This window comes from Cynara cardunculus, assembly GCF_001531365.2.
Source record: "Cynara cardunculus var. scolymus isolate 2C chromosome LG 10, CcrdV1, whole genome shotgun sequence".
In the NCBI taxonomy this organism is placed as follows: domain Eukaryota; kingdom Viridiplantae; phylum Streptophyta; class Magnoliopsida; order Asterales; family Asteraceae; genus Cynara; species Cynara cardunculus.
The window spans coordinates 10740588-10752647 of NC_037537.1; the positions used below are offsets into that span (position 1 = coordinate 10740588).

The 12060-nt window shown below is 34.2% G+C and overlaps 1 pseudogene; it reads right to left on the reverse strand.

The window, feature by feature from the left end:
* The window catches only part of LOC112519976, a 20376-nt pseudogene that overhangs the window by 1154 nt on the left and 7162 nt on the right, over positions 1–12060 (reverse strand).

Sequence of the window (12060 nt, forward strand, 5' to 3'; positions counted from 1 at the left end):
AGATAATAATTTGTTGAGAAAGATGACTTCTTTAGAAACATCAAAAAAACAATCTTCAACATGAAATCTTCAGATAATAATTTGTTGAGAAAGATCTTCTAACATTCTCCCCCTCGAATGTAGAACCGCGATGATCTTCTCTTTTGACAATGTAGAACAGTAATCTTCAAAAAACAATGTACAAAATGTAATCTTCAAAGGATCTTCATACAAGAAATCACTAACTATCTCTTTTACGACGCGAAAACCCTATCAATAAACCGTTGAAATGATGATCTTCACATTCAACAACTCTCAGACATTGTAGCATCGGAATAATCTTTGTAATTATCTCCAGTCGCACTTTCTTTGAGTCTTTTGTCATCTTTGAAGTTACTCCCCCTTGATTTTTACATCAGATTCCCCTTTATAATGTTCGGAATTGGACATTTCATTCATTATTACATACTCCCCCTTATAATGAAATGAGAATCATTCCATCATACACAAGAATGAATGAAATCCTCCGCGTAAGCCGTCAATTCATAAAATTGTAAGTAGATCTTTTCAAATCCACTTATTTAATATTTTCAGATTAAGGGAATGGGAAGATAACAACCAATTTCAACGAATGAAATTGTTTTCAATCTTATAAAAAGATTGGCCTGTGAGTATAACATATATACTCAGTACAACAGATGTACTGTATGTATGAGACTTTTTGAGATTCCTTCCGAAGCATTTCAAACTTTCTCTTCTGATTTATCAACTCTCGTTTCTCTTCATCTAAGCTGCTCTTGTCATTCTCCGAAGCGATATCAAGCCACTTTTTCTTATTTGCAAGCTCTTTAGCAATTGATGTATACTTCTTTGAAGTATTTCTTTTCTCAAGAGCAAATTGCTTCTTCTCTTCGTCTAAAGCCTTCTGCTTTAGATCAATGCTTTCAGATAATTTCTGTAATTGACTATGATAGTCTTCGGAGATGTCTTTCTTTTCTTTATCATTCTTGGCTCGTTCCAAGATGATCAGCTGCTCAAAATCTGAGATTTGCTTTAACAGCATTTTAGCATTCAGTTCAAGAGAATTTATCTTATTCTCATAAGATATACGTTCAGCTCCAAACCGTTTCTCGAAATCAACAAATCTTTTCCTTTCTTTCTCCAATTCATTTCTCTCTGCATATAAAACCTTCTCAATTTCTAAACCTTTATTCCTCTCCAAAAAATCAACTTTCAGTTCAGACTTATGCAGTTTAGTTGTTAATTCTTCAATATGTTTCTTCAAACTAACTGTCTCTTGTGGATTAGAACCAGTTTTCATCAGATCGCTCAGCTTTTCTTGCAAAACTCTCTTTTCTTCTTTCTCTCTCTCTCATGATAGTCAGTCATATGAATTGTCCATGATATATTCTTATTAAGCTCAGAATTTAGTTTATCGTATTTTTCTTTAAGCTCTCTGTAATCTCTCTAGTAAAAAGCTGTCATTTCAGAAAGATTGATTTAGGATCAAATGCGGTGAAATCAGTTAAAAGAAATCAAAAACACAGTTAAGCTCAAAATACAAACAAAAACACAAAACAAAAACAGATAAACAATGATCCAAAAATTAAAATCTAAAAAAATAAAACTCAAAAAGATACAAGCCCAAAACAAAGATCAAAACAGAAATAAGCTACAAATAAGAAAAGTAAAAAAAAATTACACAAGACTATCAAAATAATTTTGCGCCTCTAATCCTTCCTCTAGGATTTTACAGAAATCCTCAATCTTTACTCAAAGCTGTGAGGTCAAGTCGTCAAATCCTCTTCAGTTGACTTGTACTTGTGTGCATTCCCTTCACAAAGCACCTGCAAGAACAATATGTAGTATTTAATCCAAAAGAGTGGTAACCAATTGACCTGTGTGATTTAGAATGACAGTTAACAAATTACAAACAAATCTGTATGCTGTCAAAATCAGTCACAAATAGAAACACAGATATAAATCACACAATATATGAGATAAATCGCACAAAGATGATGTTTAAAAACAACCAAGATGCTGATTAAATCGATCAAAAAGCCAACTGTTAATCGCTCAACTAATATAGTTAAATTGCTTAACTATGCTTCTCAATCCACTTAACAAAAACTGCTCAAAACTTCTTCAAAACAGCTCACAACATGAAGTATCACCTACTGCATGATCTTTAGTCCGCTCATAACTAGCTGACCAAGACTAATCAAGACTGTTTGAATACAGTCAGGTCTGCTCAATGTGAAAACTAATCACTCACTGCATGAACATTAAATTCAATCACTGCAGCTTCAAGACTGTTTTAAATCGGTCAATACTGCAGCTTCAAGTCTGCTAAAAATCGATCAATATTGTAGCTTCAAGCAAACTGGCTGGAAACCTGCAACTGCCTCCTTCCTGTTGTGAATCTTTGAACAATTTATGAATCCGGCTGACTTGATGCAAAAACGACCAAGTATTTAGACAGCAACACAGCAGCTGTGATAGTCCCTCCTGTTGCTTCCCAGTTGACTGTTGGAACTCAAAGATTTGAAGAGTTTGATGTTAAGCAGTCCAGACAGTTGATTCCCATGACCAGATGTATCAAACACAACAGAAAATCTGTTTCACAACAGGAAAATCCTAAAGGCCACGATCATCTGATGGTTCTGTAGTTTCTGGTGTGAAGGGGTGTGACTGATTTAACCCTTCATCGCACAAGTTGTAATCTGTGTCTTTGATCAATCAAACACAGTGATACCAACTGAAATTTCCTGAACCACTTTGGTCAATCAAAAGACTGAATTGAATATCAACCTAACAACAAACACAATAAACCAAAATCAGAATACAAATGAAATTGCCTTTACATCTGTCATCTGCTGTTAAAAGGCCAAAAAATTGACACAGTGAGCTGCAATACTATCTTCCACTGATGAATCAACAACTCCCTATTAAAAGTAAATTTATGTCTAACTTGGCTGATTAGTTGAACGTAGAAATAGTCCTTGGGACTGTGCAAAATGCAAAAGAAGCCCTTGACTAACATGAAAATGTAAAGAACAATTCAAGGCACATCCCCTGAAGATGTCCAGCAGATGGGCGAATTTGTAATCAACAATCAGAATCCTTGAACAAAGATCACCATGTCAAGATAACAGGACTATTAACAGATTAACAGATGAGCGAATTCAAGACTGTTTCAGGAAAGCCCTGGATAGTATGAGATTTATTTGAACAATGAAACATGTTATCGAAAGAACTGTTAACAGATTAAACCTAATCCGGACAAGTCTAATTCAAATCAATGAACGATTTAACCTCTAATTAGGTGAAGCAGATGACTTACCTCATGATTGAATGATATGCGATTTACCTCAAACCAGACAACTACTTTGTTGAAGATAAAGAGAAATCCGGTTGAATCCGCTTAATTGATGTACGTATTCGGATAACTCCGCTCAAAGGGTGTGCGAATCCGGTCAATGTTCAACACAATCTCCTAAGGCAATGTCTTAATCGCTCAATATCAGCTCAATACTAACACTAAATCGCTCAATATCCGATCAACACGAACACTAAGTCGCTCAAATATCCGCTCAACACCAACACTAAATCGCTCAAATATCCGCTCAACACCAACATTAAATCGCTCAAATATCCGCTCAATACCAACATTAAATCGCTGAAATATCCGTTCAACTCTGATTGTAATATGACCGAATACGATCAAGGGGTGTCCGAGATTGCTCAAATCGCTCAACCAATTCTCAATCGCTCAAGCCCTAAAATTAAATCGCTCACACAATCAACTATATCAATCAAGCAGATTCCTAAATTGATTAAACTTTCAACGATTTACTGAAATCAGATGAACTGTTGATCGATTCGAGTAGAAACTGGATGAGGAGTTAAACGATGTACATCAAATCCGTATGAATCTGTGTGGAAAAAACTTGGTCGAGAGAGAATGGGCCTAGCCTAAATCGGTTGGGCCTTATATGATTCAAGTCCAAAGAAAAAATATTACAAGACTATAAATCGGTTGACACAAAACCTACAAAGCCCAAAAACACAAACACCACAAAATTATTAACCAAAAATAGATCAAACACTTACTTTTTGAAAAAAAATATCAAGAACACAAACTTTTAAAACCACAAATTTTCACCAAAACTTGAAAAACAAAGATCAAAACGCAAATCTTTAAAGATTCACGAAGCAAAAACGTACAACGATTACGGTTTTAAAACGAAAACACAATTTAAAAAAAAAAAATTGCATCAACATCAAAAAAAATGAAGAACTTGAAGAACAAAAAAAATGAAGAACACATAAATTCCAAAAAAAATCTTCAAAAAATCTTCAAAAACACTGATTTCTTCTCTTGATTTCTTGCACACTCTGCTCTGATACCAATTGTGAGTCCCTGATAAGATCAATCTTCATAAAACTTGTAAGAATTCATGGCAGATCTGAATATGAACATTAAGAACTTCATAGAGAGAGTTGAGAGAGAAAGTCAATGCTCTAGACTTGGTTAAACTTCACTATACGTAAATGAATTTTACAATAAGCTTCCTACAAACAATTACAAGACTAGCACCCTATTTATAGGGTCAAACTATAAAAGCCTAGTCAAAGTCAAACCTTACAAACAATGTCAAACACGATGTCTATTTTAATTATAGACAATAGTAACTTTCAAGACGAATACAATTTTACACTGACTTTCAGTCCTAACAAGATATCTAACAGCTTAAGATGTTTGAGGATATGGCGCAAAAGTTCTCTGATTTGGGTATGAAACCAGCATATGCTGTTCTAAACATTCAGGTTCCTGTGGAACATTCCAAAGAAGTCAGTGGTTATGAGAATGAAAAACAATCACAGGTTTCACCTTCCACTCATGGGACACCTGCACAGATGCTTCCTGCAACTTAACCCTTGGAAACTCTGCCTGCGGGCTTCACTGTTTACTTCATCAACATTATTCACTACTTGGAGCACTTGAGTGAGCACCTGACTGGTCTCTTCCTGCTCCTTTGGACTTGAACCCGGACAAAGGGTGTCCAAGTATGACCTTGAATACAGACGACTGCTTTTGGGTAAGATTGATGAACGAGTTCTCCCTAAATCGATCAAGCTGTGATCGATTAACACTTTAAATCGATTAAACAGTGACCGATATAGTCTCTAAATCGCTCAAACAGATTCCCCTAAATCGCTCAAACAAATTTTTAAATCGCTCAAGCAGGTTCTGTAAATTGCTCAAACTTAATCCCTAAATCGATCAAGCAGATTCCTAAATCGCTCAAGAAGTCAGCGATTTAAACACTAAATCGCTCAATCTGTAACCTGTTTAAACCACAATCCGCACAAGCTGTGTGCGATTTAAACACTAATCCGCTTAAGATCTTGATTATAAGGCAAGCGATTTATGATGGACTAAGCGATAAAACATATTATGAACCTAAATCGGATGAAGTGTGGGCTAAAATCAGATGGGCCTTGGGCTGTAAAACGGATGAGATATGAGAGATTAAAAAAAATGCAACAACACAAAACTAACAAATTTTTTTAAAAAAGTGGATAAAAAACACTGGTTTTAATAAAAAATTCAAGAATACGAAAAACTTTCAAAACACAAAAATTCACTAAAACTTGAAGAAACAAAGATCAAAACGTAAATCTTTGTGTATAACAAAGATTCACGAAGCAAAAACACACACAATGATCACAGATTTAACACAAAAACACAAACTTTTCAAAAAAAATTCGGATCAAATTCAAAGAAAAAAATAAGAACACGAAGAACACAAAAAAAAAATTCAGAAAATTATCTTCGAAAAATCTTCAAAAATTCTGATTTCTTCTTCGTGATTTCTTGCAATTCCGGTTCTGATACCAATTGTAGATCCCATTTTAATCAATCTTCATGAAAGCTTCAATTCATCAATGGTAGATCTATATAATTCTTGTAAGAACATATGAGAGTAGAGAGAAAAGGTCAACACCCAAAATATGGTCAAACTGTTATTTACATAACTGATATTACAATTGAGAATCCTACCCAAATTACAAAGGAATTACCCTTTATATAGGGTCAAACATATAGACAAAGTCAAAGTCAAACAAACTAAAAGAAAAGTCAAACACGATGACTTTTACACAATTATAGACAAAATTAACTTTCAAGACGAATACAAATTTTACACTGAATTTCAGACCTAAAAAAATTAAAATGAGAGAAGTTCAAAACAAAATAAAAACAGTTACAAGGATTACAGAATACCAAACAAAGTTATAGGCTAAAAGATTGTCCGAGAACAAAGTTCGAGAATATGAGCCAATTACGAACCAATTAAGAGCCGTAACAGAATCCCTTAATATGATTACACCAAATGAAAGTCTCGATCAATTCAAATGGTTGCTGTATGTTTGGAATACACAACTATGATACCAATCTGCACACCAGAGTCCACTCTTCTTCTGAATCTCAGATTGCAACTATGGGCAGTTCTCTATCAAATACTCAAACCCATCTGATCACATTACAGTTGCAAGTGCAAGATTTTCAGCAGCAAATCTGAGACAAACAACCTTCAATTGTATGGCATGATGGCAGTCTGCAAGAAATCACTTTATTCTCCCCAATTGAGCTTCTGTCATGACTCTTATGAAAAGGTTGCTGTTGGAAGGAGTTCTTTGCTGATGGGCCTGAGGAAGAGTGCAAAACACTTCCAGGTAGAGCTGCTATACTATCCAAAGCTTCGGTATCGAATACAACATCCCCATAAGAACATGCAGTGACGGATGACACTTGTTCAGGTGAAGTAATAAGCTCTAGATCAGTGTGCTTTACACCAAATGAACAGTTGTGCTAGCAACATTCTGGCTATAATCGTTGAATACAGATCCTCCACACAGCAAAATGGGCAACTAAGCCTACCACAACAGCTGTTAGTGATAAGGATCCACTATGTCTTTGTGTTTCTGTAGTAGGAACCAACCCTCCTTTATGCAGCTCAGAAAATCATTATGAAATCCCAAGCAATTGCAAGCAGTGGTATTGTTTAGAGTTGCTGTAACAAAATTATGCAATATGATGATGACTGATCTACACAAAGAACTCACAAACATAAATCAATTGTTTTCGACAAGATGAACCAGATAATATAATTGCAGACTAAGATAAAATCAAATGACTCTTCACACCAGAATCAGATTGACAAAGATTTACACACTCATATTCACTCCAGAACCAAATTGTTTTTTATTTACATAGAAAGCTGTTCAAATTGAAGCCAAGACCGACTAATTTCTACACCAGTTACTGCTCTAACTCAATCAACTCCAGCTTCCTAACTCAATCGAACAACATCCTGCTATTAAAGTGAATTTTGAACAGTGGTCAGTCTTCGATTTATACACAACAGAAATTGAACAATAACCTGTGTGATGAAGGTGAAATCAATCAAGCTACTTCTGGTTAGAATGTGAGCGATTTATGCTTCACCCAATGTAATGTCCGATTTATGCTTCACCCAGAAAATTGATTTAGAAAACCGCTCAAACCTTAAGCTGTGATCGATGCACACACTAAATCGCTCAATTTAGTTCATAAACCGATGAAGTCTGCGATATAATCCCTAAATCGATCAAGCTGTGATCGATGAACTACCTAGTTCGCTCAAGCAGTGTGCGGATAACTCACTAAATCGCTCAAGTAGTCAACGATTTAAACACTAAATCGCTCAATCTGCAAGTCCCTTGTCCGCTCGTCATCTGCGAAATAAATACTAAATCGCTCGATCTGTAACCGGTTTAGACCACAGTCCGCACAAGCTGTATCCGGTTTAGAGCACAGTCCACACAAGCTGTCAGCGATTTAATCTCTTGATCTCAATCTGTGTTCTGCAATTTAAACACTTGTCCTATCAAGTTGTCAACGATTTACACTCAACCTCTCAAGCTTTGTGCGAGGAACAAAATAAACCGGCTAAGCAATGTCCAATTTACAATCTACAGAGACTAAGATTTGAGCGATTTACAGAACTCGGACAAGCATTGAATGAATCCGCTTAAGATCTTGAAGTCTGATTGATTATGAGGCAAGCGATTTAACCATGTCAAGTCTGTGCGATGAATTCCAAGTGATACCTGAGCCTGATAAGCAATGTAGAGCCTGAGCGATTTATTCTAATTGGGCCCAATCCGGATGGGCCTTGGGCTGTAAAAAAATATGATATCAGGCCGAAAACAAAACTTTGAAAGAATTAAAAATTGAAATTCGATCAAAAAATACAAAAACACAAAAAACAACAACTTTGACACCAAAATTTGGATCAAACACAAAATTTTTGAAAAAAAATCAAAAACACAAAAAATTTCTAAAACACAAAAAACAAACAAATATTGAAATAAAATGATCAAATCTCAAAAGTTTGTGAATAACAAAGATTCACATTTAAATTCCGAGCAGATTGATCACGGTTTAAACACAAAAACACATACTTTTCAAAAAAATTCGGATCAAATTCAAAGAAAAATTAAGAACACAAAGAAGAACACAAACATATCAGAAAAAACCTTCGAAAAAATTCTTCAAAATCTGATTTCTTTCAACGATTTCTTTGCATTTTTCTGCTCTGATACCAATTGTAGATCCAAATTTAATCAATCTTCATTAAAGCTTCAATTAATCAATGGCAGATCTTGATATTTCTTGTAAGAACACTTGAGAGAGTAGAGAGAAAAGGTCAACACCCAAATGTGGTCAACAATTACTTGTTACGTAAAATGATATTGCAATAGAATTCTTACAAAAAAATACAAAGGCTTATCCTTTATATAGGGCCAAACTAAACACAAATAGTCAAAGTCAAACTATCTAAGAAAAGTCAAACACGATGACTTTAATACAATTATAGACAAAATTAACTTTCAAGACGAATACAGTTTATCACTAATTTTTAGTCCTAACATTCTCCCCCTTTGTATTCAGACTTGAAAGGAATTCGCGTGTTTTGAGTCTCGTTTGAACTTTGTTGCTTTAAGCACTCTATGTCTTCTTCAAAACAATCTCCAACTTGAAATCTTCAGATGATCATTATTTGAGAAAGATCTTCTAACATTCTCCCCTCGAATGTAGAACCGCGATGATCTTCTCTTTTTAACAATGTAGAACAAAAACAATAACAATCTTCAGAATTAAACTTTAACAAAACTTTCTCTTCAAAGGTAGTCTTCATATTTCTTCTTCTCACCGAATTTATCTTTAAATTCGTATTTTGAGCCTGAAGAGAATATCTGATTGTTCGAATGCGGTTTTTTCTGAAACTTCTTTTGGAATGCTTTTGTCAGCATTGTCATGGCATGTTTGAATTCAGTCATTTCAGAGTCCTGAACTGGGTGTTCAGAAACTATCTTCAGACAAATTACACATTCCCCCTGCATCGGTATATCATATAAATAATGTTTCACATCAGCACAACATATGACACACCTGCAAAACAAATTAAGTAGATTTTGGTACCCAGACAAGCATGGGTCCTACTTTGTTAGTACTGGTTTGAGGCATGTTATAATTGCCATACCATCTATTCTTATCAGATAATTTCTTTTTGGTTCTTTTAACAGGTAAATCAGATATGCAATAAGAATCATACCAATCAAAATTATATATGTTATTCTCATACCAGTGTTCTCATATCTGGTGTTTCCATTCCAACTTTTTTCATACCAGTTGTTATAATACCATCTATTCATCTTCTTCTTATTAATGAAATCATTTGTTCTACAAGTTGAGCATCAAATTCTTCTCTTGCTAAGACTGATCAACTGATTAGTAGACTTCACAATGCAAGGAAGAATAGTATCATTCACAAATGAATTCTTATTATCAACAGATTTATGAGAATTAACAGATTTAGCTTTATTCACCCAAACTTGTTTTACTTTTGAAAAATTATTGTTTGATTAAGTGACATAACCATTGTAAAACTGATTTGAAATACGAGACTTGCTATTTGAAACAGTTGATTTTGGACTACTTGATTAACTGTTGGATTTAACATTGGAACAGTCATACAAGCAGGTTTTACACTTAGATTGAGAAATAATTGAGCTTTCGGTACTTGATTCAGAAAATTCTTTTATTTTCTTTAGCAACTGATCTCTCTCTTCAGTAACTAAATCATATTGCCTATTAAGTTCAGATCTCATATTCATCTCAGTTACAAGGTCTGTCTTTAAATTAGACAATTTCTTTGAAGTTTCAGAGAACTTACCTTCCAACTCTCTTCTTAACTTTTCAAAATCATTTCTTTCTATCTCAAATTCTTTTCTTTCTTCTTCAAAACTTCTCTTATCATTATCTGAAGCAATGTCAAGCCATTTCTTTTTCTCAGTGAGATCTTTAGTAATTTTTGCGTTCTTTTTCGCAGTATTCTTTTTCTCTAAAGCAAAAAAATTTCTTTCTTCATCAAGAACACTCAAGAACACATAAAGAAAATAGTCCGAAAATGTGCAGATTTCCAGAATTTTGTGCAAAGTTTCTCGATTTCCGGGCAATTTCTTAATCAAAATTGCTGCAGTTTGCTCTGATACTAAATATGAATCCCATATTGTTTAATCAATCTTCATGAATGATCAAAAACACCAAAATGGCAAATCAAGAATCTTGAGGGTAGTAGAAATTAAGAGAGAATCTAAATCTTGATTATTGATCTTCAAAGTGAATTACCCCAACAATGATTAGACAAATAAAGTATCCTAACAAAAGAGTTATTGGTGCATTCTTTTTCGCAATATTATTTTTCTCTAAAGCAAAAACTTTTCTTTCCTCATTTAAAGTTTTCTACTTGACAACAATGCTATCGAACATTTCCAAATGTTTCTTTTCATAATCTTCCAAATACTCTTTCCTCTCATTATCAAACTTGGCTCTTTCCATGATGATAATTTGTTCAAATTTAGAGATTTGCTATGAAAGCTTTGTAGTATTCAACTCTATGCTTTTATTTTGCTATAAAAAATATTTCTTTCAACACCAAACCTCTTTTCAGCATTTCGATATCAGTATTCCAGCGATCCTCTTTGGCCTCATGGGCACTTTTCAGTAGTGAAATTTTGGAAATGGACTGAGTGATGTTGGTATTAAGTTCTGCGATTTGATCCTCACGAACTGATATATCAGCTACATATAAGGACGCTTCTTTCTGTAATACAAGAACCTTGTTTTTCTCTGAATCAAATTGCCTCTTGCTAAGTTGATCCAAGCTCACGCTTCAGATTTGAAATTTCATCCTCTGCTGTTAAGAGTTTCTCTCTTGATTCCTTTAATTGTACTCCCATTATTTCAATCTCACAACTAGAGTCAGAAATCACAAGTTTAAGATCAGCAACTTGCTTCTATAACTCAACCACTTTGGCTTTCTTAGCTTTCAAGATAAGCATATTGAGTTCTATTACCATCTTGTGCCAACTCCAGCTGAGACTGCATATCTGATGCAATCTCAATAATTGATTCATTCTCATGCATCCTGCTCTTCAGCTTAGTATTTTCATCTTCAAAAGTCTGCAGCTTTGTGTTCAAACTGACCAACTCTTCTTTCGAATTAGTGAACTTTTTAAGCAACGCTTTAGAGTCCTTGGTTTCTTTTACCTTTGATGCATCATCGTTAACTGGTGAAATTAGAATCTTGTTGGTGGACATAAAAGATTCTGAATCAGAATCTGACGATAATGAGAAGGAAGTGTTAGGACTGAGAAATCAGTATTAATTGTATTCGTCTGGAAAGTTTATAAATAGCCTTTATTGTAAAAGTTAGCGTGTTTGACTTTTCTTAGGCAGGTTTGACTTTGACTTTGTTTAGAATGTTGACCATATAAATAGTTTAGTCTTTGTAATTAGAAGGTAGAAGGAAAACTTATTGTAATATTCAGATTCATAATAAGAGGTTTGACTGAATTGTATTGTTTGACTTTTCCTCTCAACTGTTCTTGATGTTCTTATTGTTAAATCTGAATCTGCCATGATTGTGATGATGATATGAAGAATTGATCAGTGATTGTGGACACACA